Below are 16,880 nucleotides of genomic sequence, written 5' to 3' on the forward strand. Positions count from 1 at the left end.
ACACTGTAATACACACTTCAGCTGCTTCAAATCCTCATGATGTTCAATCAATGTTTTACATGTTTCTCCTGAATTCTCTTCAAAAATAAGTTTTGCAGCGACTGAAGTGTGCATTGTAATTTACTTTTGAAGGGGTTTCAGAGCATGGGATGTTTTTTCATACTGATGATCTATACGCAGGATAGGTCATCAGTATTTGATTGGTGGAGGTCCGACACCCGGACCCCACACCTCTCTCAGCTGTTCCGGCTGCCATCAGGCACAGGATGTTATGCACTGAATGCAGTGTTCGGTGGCTGAAGCAGTTGGCTCTTTAAACTGAGCAGTACTCCAGCACAGCCGCTATACTGTGACCGGAGCCATCTGCTTGCGGCACGGGCATCCGGTACCAGGAGGCAACCAGGGCAGCTGATCGGTGAGGGATGAGGGTGTCGGAACTTCACCGATCATATACTGAGGACCTATCCTGTGGATAGGTCATCAGTATTAAAAAACATCCCGTGCCCGGACAACCCCTTTCAATACTTAAGGATATTAGCTGTTGCCTTGAAATTCCATGACTGCACCCTCATGATTTTATATGATCACAATAATGCTTGGTGAATTATATTCTTATAGTTTACAGTATTGGAGACATCAGCCATGATCTTTAAGACGTCAACTCAAGGACCAAATATTTTACAAGGTGAGAACACTTTTAATAATCCTATTTAGGAAAACCAGAGACACTATACAATTGTAAATCCATCCTTCTTTTGTGAACTGTAGACTGCCTAGTAGTCATAAAATGCTTGTTCATTAGTGAGCTTGAATACATTTAAAACATCTTTGTCATTGAAGATACACAAACCTTGCTATAGAGGCACTAAGACTATTAGCCTCTTGGCGCCTCAGCCATTTTTTGTTTTTTTTGTTTTTTTTGTTTTTCACGAAAGAGCCATAACTTTTTTTTTATCCTCTTAATGGAGTGGTGGGAAGGCTTCTTTTTTGGGAGGAGTCGTAGTTTATATTGGCACTCTTTAAAGTGCCACATAATATAGTGGGAAACTAAAAAAATTCTTTGTGGGATGGAATTAGAAAAAAACTGTGATTCCTCCATTGTTATTTGGGTTTAGTTTTTATGGCGTTCATTGTTCAATAAAAACAACAGGTTAACTTCAATCTACGGGTAAATAAGATTACAGTGAAACCAAATTTGTATTGTTTTTTTTATGTTTTACTACTTTTGCAAAGAAAAAAATATTTGTTCAAAAAAGTGTGTTTTGTGTCGCCGTATTCTGAGAGCCACAACTATTTTTATTTTCCATTGAGCGGTGTGAGGGCTTACTATTTGCAAGACGAGCTGTAGCTTTTATTGGTACTATTTTTTGTACGTACAACTTTTTTATCACTTTGTATTACATAGAGCTGAAGGAACCAAAAAAACAGCATTCACTGTGCAGGTTAAATAATGGTATATTGTAATAGTTCTGACTTGTAAGGATGCAGTGATACAAATTTTATTATTTTTTACATTAGTTTAGAGGAAAAATGTGAAAGGTTTTTTTTTTACTTTTAATCTTTTATTTTTCTGTATACTACCAAAAACTTTATTTAACTATTTAATAAAAAATAATTATTAGTCCCCCTAGGTGATTTGAGCCATTGATTGTCAGATCGCTGGTACAATACACTAATGTATTGATGTGCATTGTCATTTATGAGAGTAGAAAAGAGGCAGACCTGGGAATCTATATTAGGCCCCGGGCTACAATGACACCTTCTGCTGTTGGGCTGTCGGAGGGGGTCACCCATTCTTTCTAATGAGGTAGATGACGCAATCACTATTCACCGCGGCATTAAAGTGCTTAAACAGCCATGAACGGAGTTCTCTCTGTTCCTGACCATTAGGGCTTATTCAGACCAACGTCAAATACGTCCGTGTGACAGCCATTAAAACACCGGCCGTCACACGGACGCATGTATTTCAATGGGGCCGTTCACACGGACGTTTTTTCAACGGACCATGTGAAGGGTGCGTTGAAAAATAGAACATGTTCTATTTTCTTATGTTTTAACGGTTCCCTCCATAGACTCAAGTCTATGGGGATCTGTGATAACGGGACCTGAACACAAGCAATGCGGACGTGAAAGATGGCCGTTTCCCAACATTTGTCTGAATAAGCCCTTAGTGTGAGGTGTCAGCTGTAATATAAAGCTGACACCCACAGAGTATGGATCGAGCTCAGCCCTTGAGCCTGCTCCATACTCCCCCGCCCCCCACACCAGGATGTTCAGTTTCATCATTTTGCATCAAGGGGCTAACCATACAACTCTACATAGAAAAACTAAAGAATCCCCATAACCCATTAACCTCTTCCTATTATAGTATACCAGGGGCCTGAGGTAGTTCGGGCACGGACATAGCAAAAGTACTGCAACTATGCCTACATGATAATCGGCTGGAGCAGCTCACGTGCATGACTCATTACAGGACCCAGCTCTGGTAACTTTATCAAGTTGGACTCCTGTGTCTATTAATCACATAAGGAACAATTTTTATTCACTTGACGTAAACAACAAAGGTTTCCAATGAATGACAGCAAGCAGAGTTTTTGAAAACCATAAGAAATTGATATAGAAAGTATATTGGAACATTGCATAACTTTTCATTATATTATCCCAGGCCCTTGACATACTCTTACGTCAAGGAGTGGAAGGGAGTTAAATAATAATAGTAATAATAAAAAATAAGCAATTCTTTATTGGCTTTTCCTAGAATAAAAATGACCTGCATGTAAAATGTCTATGACTTCTTTTATAATTTATCAGAAGTTGTAATAAAGGTACTGAATAATATCCGCAATGTTGTGTTGTGCACTTTCCCTTATATTTGTGTGCTTTATTACTTTACATAAATTTGCACTGAAAGCAAGACATTATTCTTTGCTGCAAAACGTGAGAATTGAGAGATGTAATTCCTTCATAGAAACACCTACTGGGTTTTAGATTTAATGAACTTTTCACTGCATTATATTAGTAGGGGAAGACGATTTATTATTGATGAGTATGGAAAGTACATTCAAAGCTTCATCTGGTCCGTGCACCAGTTTGGAAGTAGCGCCTCTCCCAATGAACAAAATCACATGGAAATCTTTTATTCACATCCAAAAGCTTATTTTCCTTTCATTCCATAAAATCTTTATGAATTCCAGCATACTTGCACTATAACAGGTGCTTCATTATTGATGGCTCTCTGGTGTGATAGACCGAGTCGACTAGCTGAATTTTAATAAACCTATAGAAAGATTATAAGAATACTTCTAATTCAAGCCGTGCAACGAAGTCCTTAAAGTGACCCTCCGGTCCTGAGACAACCTTTAAAATATGATGGTGTATATGGAGTAATATTACCTGGTGACCTCCAGTTGTGACCCTCTGCCGTGGATCCACCGTTTTAGGGTTCCCTTTGAGCTGTCCCAAAATGGCCACAGCGCTTCTTAGACTACGAGTCTGAGACACTCCCACTGTTCTCAGACTGGTCAGAGCTGCTCATGTGAGCAGTTCTGTCCAATCCGTGAACAGAGGGAGTGTCTTAGACTCAGTCTAAAAAGCGCTGTGGCCATTTTGGCACAACACAAAGGGGACCCTAAAATGGTGGATACACGACAGAGAGGCACAGCTAAGGGTCACCAGCTAATATTACTTAATATGCAGTATATCTTCATTTTTATAATTTTTTCCTGAGACCGGAGGGTCGATTTAAGTTAATTTTTACAGCAGATTGACTGGAGTTTTACTATTATACAGATTGTTTTGCTTGTTTAGACCATTATTACACAATGCATAATGACATAATGATAAACAATAATAACTAGTAGGCATTTCTGAGTCAATTTACCAGTTAAACAGATATTTTCATAGATTCTAGTTGTAGCATAGCTGAATTTGTCATTGAAGGACTTTCTTAGTAAATCGGGTACACAGCAAGGCCTTCTTATAACAGAAGGTATTGATATGTTCCTCTCCATCACATATCCACACAACAAGGACATTAAATCTCATTGTGGGATAGTGGACGGAGAAATGTAAATTGTTCTATTCTGCCTCTAGTGGACAACTACTGCATGCATCAAGAGCCACTGATGTATATCACGGACATAGCCTAATAAGTGCAGAGACATTAATTCCAACTTGTATACAGCTGTTTGTGGCTTATTAGCCTTCTTCTGTGAAAGATCTAGCTAAAATGGCTCTACGGAGGTAGGGCTCGGGAGGTACTCATAAAAGCTTGGTAGCAAGTTATTAGGGTGAGCAGGGCTTAAAAGCGTTTTCTGTGCATGGGGAGTTTTTTTTCATACTGATGACCTATCCACAGGATAGGTCATCAATATATGATTGGTGGGGTCCGACACCCGAACCCCTCACCGATCAGCTGTTCCGGCTGCCTCCGGCACCGGAAGTTATATAGTAGTGGGTGCCGGAAGCATCACTGATTTTGTTCAAGTGAATAGGAGGAGAGCCACAGTAACCCAGCATGGTCCCTATACAGTGTAAGGAGCCTTCTACTTTCGGAACTGTGGATAAGTCATCAGTATAAAAAACTGCACCATGCCCGGACAACCTCTTTAAAGGCACCAAATTATCTCTTACTCAAGCATTTGGGAACACAAGGCCTTCTTAAAAAGAAAGTACTTACATATATAATTCTAGCACATATCCACACAACAAAGAAATAGATCTTCATTCTGGGATATGGGGCAGAGACAAGCAAATTGTTCCTTTATTCCCCTAGTGGCCAAATGTAGGGACTCCACGTGCCACCATACAGGCTCGATGGACAGGGGTTTTACTGTGTGCATGAGACCTTACTTTTGATTATTCATAAACCTCTTAAAGACAAAGTCAATTTTGAGTAGAATACCACAAATTGTTTGTTTTTGACTTCCATATTCCAGAACTATAGGTTTTGTTTTTTTTACAATGCTGTATTAAATGCAAAAAAAAAATGATTACACCACAGTTTTTCCCACCATATGTTGCAAATTATTTATAGTGCCCTGCAAATAATACGAAACAAAATAAAGTTTTCTATCAGTATGATTGGTGCAACTTTCTAATTACTTTTGATTAAAAATTATTTTTACTTTTTGAGATACAGCTGCTTTGTATCCTGCATCTAGCGCTGAAACCTGTATCTGTCAGGTCAGCGGGACTGATGGATTCAGTGTCTGCGGGTCCACGCAGGATTGAACTGTTACCAATCACATCTAAGTTCATAACTTAGATGTAATCGATTACAGGTGGATCTTGCATGTCAGAGACACGCTGGGCCTGCTGTCACTGAAACGGTCAGTGCTGCTGACCTGACAGATACAGGTTTCAGCGCTAGGTTCAGGATACAAAGCAGCTGTATCTCAAAAACTAAAAATCATTTATAATAAAAAGTAATTAGACAGTTGCACCAATCACACTGATAGACATTTTAATTAAAAAAATAAATAAAAATGTTTTCAAATTTGTTTATAGCCTTTAAGACTGAAATCCATTTAATTTTCTATAGTATTTGCAAAGACAACTTACTAGCAAAGTTATTTATTAATGCATGTGTAGCTTTTATTGCATTTCCATTGCTAGAATTTTTCCCTTGAGTAATCTCTTTTACATGTTTATTATAATAAAAGACGAGCAAATCAATTAGCTGAGTTCTGGTTTCGCAGCAAATTTAAGACTTTCATTGTGACCCGTGAACTGTGAATAATATTACTTTTAACAAAGATCAGCCTAAAGTTGTAAATGACTGCAGCGTAAAATATTTGTGTGCTATAGTCCCCGTCTGAAGTTCTGGTGCTGTGCCTTGCAGCATGGGGACATAAGTCACTCGACTGCATTACTAGGGACTCTCTGTGAAATATAGAGGATCAAGTAATAGACAGGTCTTTCTCTCTCCACAATCGTAAAGGTACAGTACACTCAACACTTAACCAATGCAAATTCTGTAACATCATCCCCATCTACCATGTGCCATTTATAACACTAGTGGCTTTATTTACTATGAAGTTGAATGCTATCTATTGTTCCTTGTTATCAGTAGTTTGCAGCCGGGGAGACGATAATTATATCATTCTTAAAAATCCCTGACCCATGATCAATCCAAGTTATGAGAAAATCAGGGAAAATTCCCCTTGGAGTCACATTTGTAGAATATAAGACAATGGAGGCATATTTCAGCCTACGGTGGCTATGTATGTGGCAAATACAACTAGGTAATAAAAAAATTGTTTTTGCCAGTAAAGCACTTTTTTTACTCATTCGTTCATTACTTTATCCCAAAAATCTCCAGGTTTGAGACCCTATGGGATCACTTGCATACACATGTGTAAATGAAAGTGGTAGGTCCTTAGATAGTAGTATGAAAAAACAAAAAAGTGGTGAAAAGAACGTCATTTTGTTAGGCAAGCAATGTGTTTCGGCACTAAATAAGGACCTTCTTCAGGGTTGTATCAGCTTGCAGATAGCTAGGACGCGCCTTGCTTTTTTCTACTATGACCAAAGTATGTTTCTATTCTGAGGCATATATATATATATATATATATATATATATATATATATATATATATACAGTGAAGGAAATAAGTATTTGATCCCTTGCTGATTTTGTAAGTTTTCCCACTGTCAAATACATGAACAGTCTAGAATTTTTAGGCTAGGTTAATTTTACCAGTGAGAGATAGATTATATATATATATATATATATATATATATATATATATATATATATATATATATATAAAAAAAAGAAAATCACATTGTCAAAATTATAGATATTTATTTGCATTGTGCACAGAGAAATAAGTATTTGATCCCCTACCAACCATTAAGAGTTCAGCCTCCTCCAGACCAGTTACACGCTCCAAATCAACTTGGTGCCTGCATTAAAGACAGCTGTCTTACATGGTCACCTGTATAAAAGACTCCTGTCCACAGACTCAATTAATCAGTCTGACTCTAAACTCTACAACATGGGCAAGACCAAAGAGCTTTCTAAGGATGTCAGGGACAAGATCATAGACCTGCACAAGGCTGGAATGGACTACAAAACCATAAGTAAGACGCTGGGTGAGAAGGAGACAACTGTTGGTGCAATAGTAAGAAAATGGAAGACCTACAAAATGACTGTCAATCGACATCGATCTGGGGCTCCATGCAAAATCTCACCTCGTGGGGTATCCGTGATCCTGAGGAAGGTGAGAGCTCAGCCGAAAACTACACGGGGGGAACTTGTTAATGATCTCAAGGCAGCTGGGACCACAGTTACCAAGAAAACCATTGGTAACACATTACGCCGTAATGGATTCAAATCCTGCAGTGCCCGCAAGGTCCCCCTGCTCAAGAAGGCACATGTACAGGCCCGTCTGAAGTTTGCAAATGAACATCTGGATGATTCTGAGAGTGATTGGGAGAAGGTGCTGTGGTCAGATGAGACTAAAATTGATCTCTTAGGCAGCATTTCTCTTCCTCCAAACACGGCGAGTTGAGTTAATGCCAATGACCCAAGCATGGAGGTGGAAACATTATGTTTTGGGGGTGTTGCTCTGCTAAGGGCACAGGACTACTTCACCGCATCAATGGGAGAATGGATGGAGCCATGTACCGTCAAATCCTGAGTGACAACCTCCTTCCCTCCACCAGGAAATTAAAAATGGCTTGTAGCTGGGTCTTCCAGCACGACAATGACCCGAAACATACAGCCAAGGCAACAAAGGAGTGGCTCAAAAAGAAGCACATTAAGGTCATGGAGTGGCCTAGCCAGTCTCCAGACCTTAATCCCATCGAAAACTTATGGAGGGAGCTGAAGATCCGAGTTGCCAAGCGACAGCCTCGAAATCTTAATGATTTACAGATGATCTGCAAAGAGGAGTGGGCCAAAATTCCATCTAACATGTGTGCAAACCTCATCATCAACTACTAGAAACGTCTGACTGCTGTGCTTGCCAACAAGGGTTTTGCCACCAAGTATTAAGTCTTGTTTGCCAAAGGGATAAAATACTTATTTCTCTGTGCACAATGCAAATAAATATATATAATTTTGACAATGTGATTTTCTGTTTTTTTTTTTTATATAATCTATCTCTCACTGGTAAAACTAACCTAGCCTAAAAATTCTAGACTGTTCATGTCTTTGACAGTGGGCAAACTTACAAAATCAGCAAGGGATCAAGTACTTATTTCCTTCACTGTATATATATATATATATATATATATATATATATATATATATATATAATTTTCTTCTTTTTTTTTTTTTTATATGGGTGATGTTTTTTTTCATGTGACTATCTATATGCAGTTAATTCCTGAAATGTTGCAATTTTTACACTCGTTACAGAGCACTCACAATAGACATACTCTACCTGTATTGTAGAGATCACTTTTCAGCCTGTGCTGTGTACAGTAGGGGCAGAAGCGACAAACACAATCTAACTCAACTATTAACACACAAACAGTTGTACTATTCATGTTTGATATTCAGCACATTGATTAAAGATCCACAATGAACCTGTGTGTTAATGACTTCTCAAAGAGATTGTTGAGGTGTTTCAATTAAGGAGATGAGATTAGAAGTGTGGGTTTCATAGGTGCTTTGCCCATTAAATACAGGTATACAAAGCCCGGTCACTGACATCTGTTCTTCTCAAGAAAGATTGGTTAATGTGAACTATGCTTTGAGAAAACCAACTTTCAGAAGTCATTATAAAACGTGTTGTACTTTAACAGAATAAAAATCAGACATTACATAGTGACTAACGTATTCCAGTTGAGTAAGAAACCGCCTTTTACTTGTTGCTAGGATGCAAGTACTCACATGGAATGGTCTTTATTCCCAAATAAAGTTGCAAAATTAGTTGTAGAGGAAACTGCTTCCTTTTCAAGAAATCCATTTTATTGTGCCCAAAGACATCATATAAGAATAAGCAACAAGTCAATTGGATGGATGCTGGCACTCCCACATTACTATGGTGTAGGGTCAACAAGGCTGTATTTAGCATTCACGTCGCATGCACGGTCAAAGCCGTGGTGGGCCATAGATAGATACTAGCACCGATTTCATCAAAACCATATATATAACAAAAATTAATATAAGCTTTGCATTTAGCGTGTGATGATCGCGGATCTATAGAGTGGCCCCGAGGGGCTGATTCATGAAAGTACATGGATTGTTCAACTGGAATCATCAGTACTACTTTTGTGTTCATTTTATAGCTTGGGATATTATCTAGAGCATTATCCAATATTCTTTGTCACATAGTGACAAACAATTCAAATAAGAGGAGTGAGGGTCCTGCTCACAAGAGCTTACAATATATGAGGAAAACGGGCTGATGCAGAATGTAAACAAAAGTGCTTGTTTTGTACAATTGCCAACCATCTTTTATAGAATTGGGTAGCACACATAAAACTGCATGAGCCGGTCACCAGCCAGTATCTGTGTATACACAGATATAAAGTGCATTGAAGTGCAAAGAGTGAGGTGAATACTGTAGAATGAAGGGTTCCAGTTCTGATGGGGAGAGGTAAAGGAAAGTAGTCAGATTAGGGAATGTTATAGACCTTTCTAAAAAGATATTGGGAATGAATGTGATTGTTTTGGGTAGTACGTTACAGAGGACTGGTTCAGTATTGGAAAAGTCTTGAATAAAGTGGGATGTTCGGATTATGGAGGATGAAGGAGGAGATGTAAGGAGGCGCAGCACTGTGGAGAGCTTTGTGGGTGAGAGGAGTACGATTGAATTATATTCCAAAGTGAACTGGCGACCAGTGCAGTGACTGGCACAGGGTAGATGCATTGTTGTAGCTGGTTAGTCAGAAAGTTGAGCCTGGCTACTGCATTCTGGATACATTGGAGAGAGGGTAAAAGACAAATGAATAATAAGTTACAGTAATCAAGTTGACATAACCCTACAAGACAGCAGTCCTAAAGACCTGGGTGTACATCAATAGATAAATTGTCTACAAATGGAGAAAATTTAGGACTGTTGGACTCCAGGAGTGGACGTCCTGTTAAGATCGCTCCAGGAGCATAACGGGACATTCTGAAAGAGCTAAAGACTTACTGAAGGCTCCAAACTGCAAAAACCTCTGTTCATGTGTCCACTATTAGAAAAACATTGAACATGAATGGAGTTCAGGGAAGCATATCACGAAGGAAGCCGCTGCGGTCCAAAAAAAAAAAAAAATTGTCTCACGTTTGCCCAAGACCACTTGGATGATTCATAATTCTTCTAGGAAAATTTCTATTGACAAATAAGACAAAAGTGGAGCTCTTCAGTGCAAATGCACAAAGTTATGTTTGGAGGAAAAAGAACATGGCACAACTACAAAATCTCATCCCAGCTGTGAAGCATGGTAGAGGAAGCACCATAATTTGGGTCAGCTATGCTGCCTCAGGAACTGGACGCCTTGTTATCATTGAAGGAACAATGAATTTGAAGATCTAACAATACACTTTACACGAGAATGTAAGGGCAGCAGTCCATGACGTCAAGCTGAAGTGGCATTGGGTCAAACATCAAGGAAAAAATCCAAACCACAAAAATAAATCGACTAAAGAATGGTTGAAGATGAAGATCTGTGTTTTAGAATGGCCTAAACCACAGTCCTGAACTTAACCTTTTCGAGATGCTGTGGCATGACCTGAAGAGGGTTGTGCATGCAAAGCATCCCAGAAACATTAATGAACTGAAAGACATGTGCAGGGAAATATAGTTTATAATTCCTCCTCAACATTGTTCACATCTTATTTGCAGCTACAATAAAAATATGGTGGAAGCGGTTCACACTAACCAATCTTTCTTGAGAAGAACAGATTTGTCAGTAACCAGGCTTTGTGTGCCTTTATTTAATGGGCAAAGCACCTGTGAAACCCACACTTCCAAATTAATCTCCTTAAAATTAAACACCTTTTTGTCAATTAGCTCTTGGAGAAGTCATTAACGCAAAGGTTCATTTACTTTTTATCCTTGCACTGTGGATGTTTACTCAATAAAAATGTGATCAGTACAACTATTTGTGTGTTATTAGTTTAGTTAGATTGTGTTTGTCTAGAATTGTGACTTAGATAACAATCAGATCACATTTTGTTAGTAATCAATGCAAAAAATCCAGGTTACTCCAAGGGTTTCACTTATTTTTCTTGCAACTTTAGAATCACACCATTAATAAATGTTACAGCTCACCTCCTCCTCTCTCCCCCTCCTCTGCACGTTGCACTGAGCATGCCCATAACACTCCACATATAAGTCAATAAGTCACTTTTTGACTTACCATATTTTTCTAAGATCCGTGCATGCAATAAAGCAGATCTTTGCAGTTGCTGTTATAAAAAAAAATAATAATGTTTCCTTATGTGTATAAAAAATAGTAATAAACAATATGGTGATACTTAACCTTTAAGTTTGTCTCAATGAATCGAGAACACTTCATCTTGTATGACAGGTTTTGCATCTCACTTCATAATATAAGTAACTGATAACTTTCCGAGATGAGAAAATAGGGCATCATATTGACACGCAAACAGTTTATCAACCTCAATGATTTATGTTTTACTCCCAATAGTAGAATGTACATACCAGACAAACTCACTAAGACTGAATTTTCCTTTTATATTCAGGAGTCGGGGAGCATTTCGGTGGTTTTTTAGTAGTCCTTGTTTCATTTTAGGATTTTTTCACGTCTTTCGCATAATGATGTTTGTTTCTGAACGTTTGTCCACCTAAAATAGAAAACATTTGTGTCTGGATTTACATTTCAGCTCTTTACTTCACATTATATACATAAATCTCCTCCTGACTAATGTCACTTCTGGACATCATGGGATTCTATTTATTTCTATAGCAGAGGTTTCCTCTGCTTATTAAATGCAGAACCGTATTTGTATGCATGTACGTTCCGCCTTTAGTGCTTTTATTTCTCTTTTCTAAAGTTGGGCTTCTCAAACTTTTTCTTTAAGTTCTCAACGGTAGGACCAGTTTTAGAGGGTGGAAAACTGGGCAGTTACCTAGGACCTATTATCTAGGGGACCCTCGATGACTGGACTCCCAGGAGCAACCTAAAAATAGATAAACATTCCTGTCCCTTTTTTTTCCTACAGTAAATTAAAATTAATTCTTAAAGGGTAACTAAACATTCAACAAACTTCTGACATGTCATAGTGACGTCAGAAGTTTTGATTGGTGGGGATCCGAGCATTAAAACCCCCACCAATCGCTAAAACGAAGCAGAAGAAGCGATTGTGTGAGCGCTCAGCCACTTAGTTTCTGTTCGTCTTTTTACAGAAAGTCGATGTAGCGGACTGCGGGCTCATAGACTTTCTATTGAGCCCGTACTCCGATACATTGATTTCAGGAAAAAGCTGAACAGAAACTAAATGGCTGAGCGCTCACACGAGTGCTTCTGCCGCTTCATTTTAGCGATTGGTGGGGGTCTCAGTGCTCTGACTCCCACCAATCAAAACTTGTGACATACCACTATGACATGTCAGAAGTTTATCGACATTTAGTTACCCTTTAAAGGGGTTATCCAACAGCCCAAAAATAAAACAAATCCCCCAAAAACGTTTTAAAACCTTTACTTATTGTTATATATCATTAGCAGAAATGAAACTTTATTTTTGTGGTACTTACCATACCACGATATCGCTGCACACAAGGTCTTCTTTTGCTTCTTGGGTGGGATTTCATTTTTCAGTGTGCGCTGAAAAAATACAATTCCCGGGATCCCCTGGAATGTCTGGAGCATGTGCACTGAGAGAAGGTGAGCTGGTGCCTGCGCTCTGATGCTCCTTGGTTGAGAGCGACGGGAGAAGGAAAAGGGCTGCCTTAGAAATGGAGCAAAAGGGGTCATGCAATTGATAACACACCAACATCAAATGGAAGGGGAAGCAAGCCCTCTGTCACATGGGGTTGTGTCGGCACGTCATCACTTGACGGAAAAACTACAGGGATTCGGAAACCATGACGTGGCTGGTTCATCAATCCACAATTCAGAATAGAATTGAAAATTATACCTTATTAGTGAGAGGTTTTCCTCTGATAATATTATTGGTTAACATTTATTATCCCCAGATAACACCTTTAAACAATCTAGCATTATTTAATGATGTATGGAGGTATTATTTCTTAAATTTAGGTTTATGTAGGCACTTAAGGTTATTATTTGTATACTACATATTATTTGGACCCTATATGGTGAAATTACACTATATAACCAAAAAATATGAGAACAGCTGACCATCACAACTAATTGTGCTATACATGACATCCCATTCCAAAACCAAAGACGTTAATATGAAGTTGGGCCCCTTTTTGCGGCTCTAAGAGCCTACACTTTTCTTGGCATTGTGCATGGTGATCTTAGACTTGTATGCAGCTGCTCAACTATGGAAACCCATTTCAAATCAAGTCACAAACTGACACATTTAAAGTCACTGTCTTCAGTACGACCCTTACTATTAGCAAGGTTTGACTATGGAGATTGTGTGGCTGTATTGGGTCCTAAGTGCTGTTTGCAATGGGTACTGCTAAAACACCTGAACTCAATAAGTAGAAAGGGTCTCCACTCATTCTCCCCACAGAGTATATGGAATTTTCTAAAAAAAAACGGTGGACGGGACCCTTTATTATAAAACCAGCCCTGCTCGGCAGTCAACAAACTATGATGACGCTTGGGCACTGTCACGGACACAGGGTATGTGGACCCACTAGGCCGCTCCGCCGTAGTGGGGAGGCAGCTGACCAGGTCACAGTTTATACGGAAGTCAATGGCAGACAGTAATGCTTGGGTACCTGAAACAGTCCGGGCGGTGGCTGTGGCTCCAGCACGGATGGAGACTGGTGCGGCAGGTGGCGCCAGACGTGGCGGGCAGTATCCGATGAAGCAGAAGACACTTGACGTGGCAGAAGACCACTTGACGTGGCAGAAGACCACTTGACGCGGCAGAAGACACTTGATGTGGCAGACGACACTGGACGTGGCAGAAGACACTATTCCAATGCTGGTAGGCACAGGAACTGGAACAATACGGAATACAGGAACGGTAACAGGGCACGGGTAACAGCTGGAACGGGAGACACTAAGGGACCATTGCAAGACAGACTGGAAAAGACTAACAACGCTCAGGCATCGAACTAGGGGGCTGGACCCCTCTTATAGCCCAGGGTACTCATGGGTCAAAGGTCGTTCAAGATGTCTGGTGCGCGCGCTGCCCCTTTTAGAGCGGGGACGAGCGTGCGCGCGCGCGCACCCTGCGGGCTCCGGCGGAGGTGAGTGGATGCAAGCGCTGGCGTCTCCTGAGGAGGAGGCTGGGGCCAGCGCTTGCCGACTCGTGGCTGCTGCTGTCAGCGGGAGGCTGGAGCTGACAGCCCGCAGCCACGGACATTACAGGCACCAAGAGGGACGTGTGGATGTGGTGTGGATAGTTTTTAGGTCCCTGAGTGACTTGATAACTGTGCCAACCATAGTGCCAGCAACAAAGCCTCTAGTGTGAGCCCTTGTTTCCCAATGTCAACCACAATATCCCCAGAAAGAGCCCTTTTACCACAGCCCTCGCAACAGTCCAAACTCCTGCTCTCCTGCACATGAGTGTCTTCCTGTGTTGATTTGCACTAGAAATATATCTTCTCAAATAAAAGCATGTGTGATAGATTGTGTCCTGCTGAATCTAATGGAGAAGATAGGAAAAAGGACGGGTGTTTCTCTGGCACTGCCGGTCGGATTGTCATCCGTGATGAAAGCGATCCATTCGTCTCATAGATGAAGACAAGGTAAATGATTAAAAGATTTATTTGTATAAGTACACAGAACTTATACAAATAAATCTTTTAATCATTTACCTTGTCTTCATCTATGAGACGAATGGATCGCTTTCATCACGGATGACAATCCGACCGGCAGCGCCAGAGAAACACCCGTCCTTTTTCCTATCTTCTCCATTTCAGCATTGAGGCTTCCTGCCAAGCTCTCTAATCGGGTCTCAGGCTGCAACCGAACCAAATCATCACTATACCCTTGAGGTATCCTGGATTTTGCTTCATTGGATGTTATGCTTCCAGCATAACCGCACAAGGTCAGCATAACTTGGACCTAGTACACACCCATATATACACCGTTTCATGCACTATTGTGCGCTTTGTTGTTTTTTCTGTCATTTGTCCTGCTGAATCTAAGGCATGTAGGAGGCATGCTATGCCTCATCAATACCTGTAATGTGCCACACTAGTGAGCTGCTTTTTGCATAAGCTCAGCTAGCTGATAGATTCTTTGAGCTTTCAATAATATTAGATCGTATACTGTTTTTATTTTATTGTGCGTTATAATTATTACACCACATCAGTGAGGTCGTTAGTATCAGGTATCCAGGATTTTTTTTCCGGTGCCTCAGATTCCCGAGCAACTGCCAAATTTAATTTTATCTACTTCCTGAGGATGCAGATAAAATTGAATACTATGTTAGAGTAGGTACCTGTTTTACCATTCACTAGGCATTAGGCCACATTAGGCCTGCAGCCTATGAGACACTAGGATAGGATCCCTGCGCAATCCAGCTTTATGATGTCAATGTATCGCACGGGCCTGAGCAAGGGTCCCATCTCATTGTCTCATATGGTGCAGACATATTGTGACTGAAACTGTGCAGGTCTGTTCGTGGTAAGGCTAGGTTAGTAAAGGTTTTAGTATTTGTTTGTTGGGCAAAATTACTGTGGCACAATTTACAGTGGGTATAGCATTATCTGCAGGGAGTGTGTAAGACTATCTACAGGAGGTGTGTGTCACTATCTACGAGGGGTGGCACTATCTACAGGGGCACTGTGTGGTGCGATCTACAGCGGGTGTGTGGCATTATTTAAAGGAGATGTGTGGCACTATATATAGGGGTGTGACACTATCTACAGGGGGTGTGGCAGTTTCTACAGGGGGACTGTGCGTGGCACTATCTACAAGGGGTGCATGGCACTATGTACAGGTGGTGGGTGGCACTATCTACAGGGGCACTGTGTGGCACTATCTATGGGGGTCTGGCACTATTTAAAGGAGATGTGTGTCACTATATATAGGGGGTGACACTATCTACAGGGGGTGTGGCAATTTCTCTAGGGGGACTGTGTGTGGCACTATCTACAGAGGGTGCATGGCACTATGTACAAGTGGTGGGTGGCACTATCTACAGGGGGCTGTTTGTGGCACTATCTACAGGGGGCTGTGTGTGGCACTATATAGGGGGATTGTATATGGCAGTCTACAGGGGGACTAAATGGCACAAGAGCACTGTGTGTGGCACGATCATCAGGGGGACTGTGTGTGGCACTATACAGGGGCGGGTGTGACAATATCTACAAGGGGCATTGTGTGGGGCACACTTTACAGGTGTCATTGATTAGGAACCTCAGACATAAGTTTGTTTGAAGCCACATAAATGCCAAATTTGGCCCGGAGGGCAAGCACAAGGATACTTCGTGCTGGGGCCCTGTATCTAAACCTATCATGTGTAATAATGTCTGCTGGGGCCTTGTATCTAAGCCTATCATTTGTGATACTAACTGCTGAGACCCTGTATCTAAGCCTATCATTTGTGATACTGTCTGCTGGGGCCATGCAGTTAAGCCAATCATGTGTGATTCTGTCTGCTGGGGCCCTGTATCTAAGCCTACCAGATGTGATACTGTCTAATGGGGCTTTATATCTAAGTCTATCATGTGTGATACTGTCTGCCTAGCCTATGTATATAAGTCTATCAACTTTCCTATCATGAGTGGCAAATCGCACCATAATGGGGGCCAATTAAAATCTTTGGTTTAAGGTCGCCTTTTATATATGCCACTCTATATGTTGCTTTGAGGGCTCTC

At 40.5% G+C, this 16,880-nt stretch overlaps 1 long non-coding RNA gene across 1 annotated transcript in view; it reads left to right on the forward strand.

Annotated features, from left to right (window-relative positions):
* The first annotated feature begins 616 nt into the window (after nucleotides 1-616).
* Nucleotides 617-16,880, forward strand: part of LOC142665574 (uncharacterized) — a 63,279-nt gene continuing 47,015 nt past the window's right edge. Inside the window, exon 1 of the long non-coding RNA XR_012851523.1 lies at nucleotides 617-685. This is a non-coding gene — a long non-coding RNA (uncharacterized LOC142665574). The remainder of the gene's footprint in view (nucleotides 686-16,880) is intronic.

This window comes from Rhinoderma darwinii, chromosome 13, assembly GCF_050947455.1.
Source record: "Rhinoderma darwinii isolate aRhiDar2 chromosome 13, aRhiDar2.hap1, whole genome shotgun sequence".
Classification (NCBI taxonomy): Eukaryota; Metazoa; Chordata; class Amphibia; order Anura; family Rhinodermatidae; genus Rhinoderma; species Rhinoderma darwinii.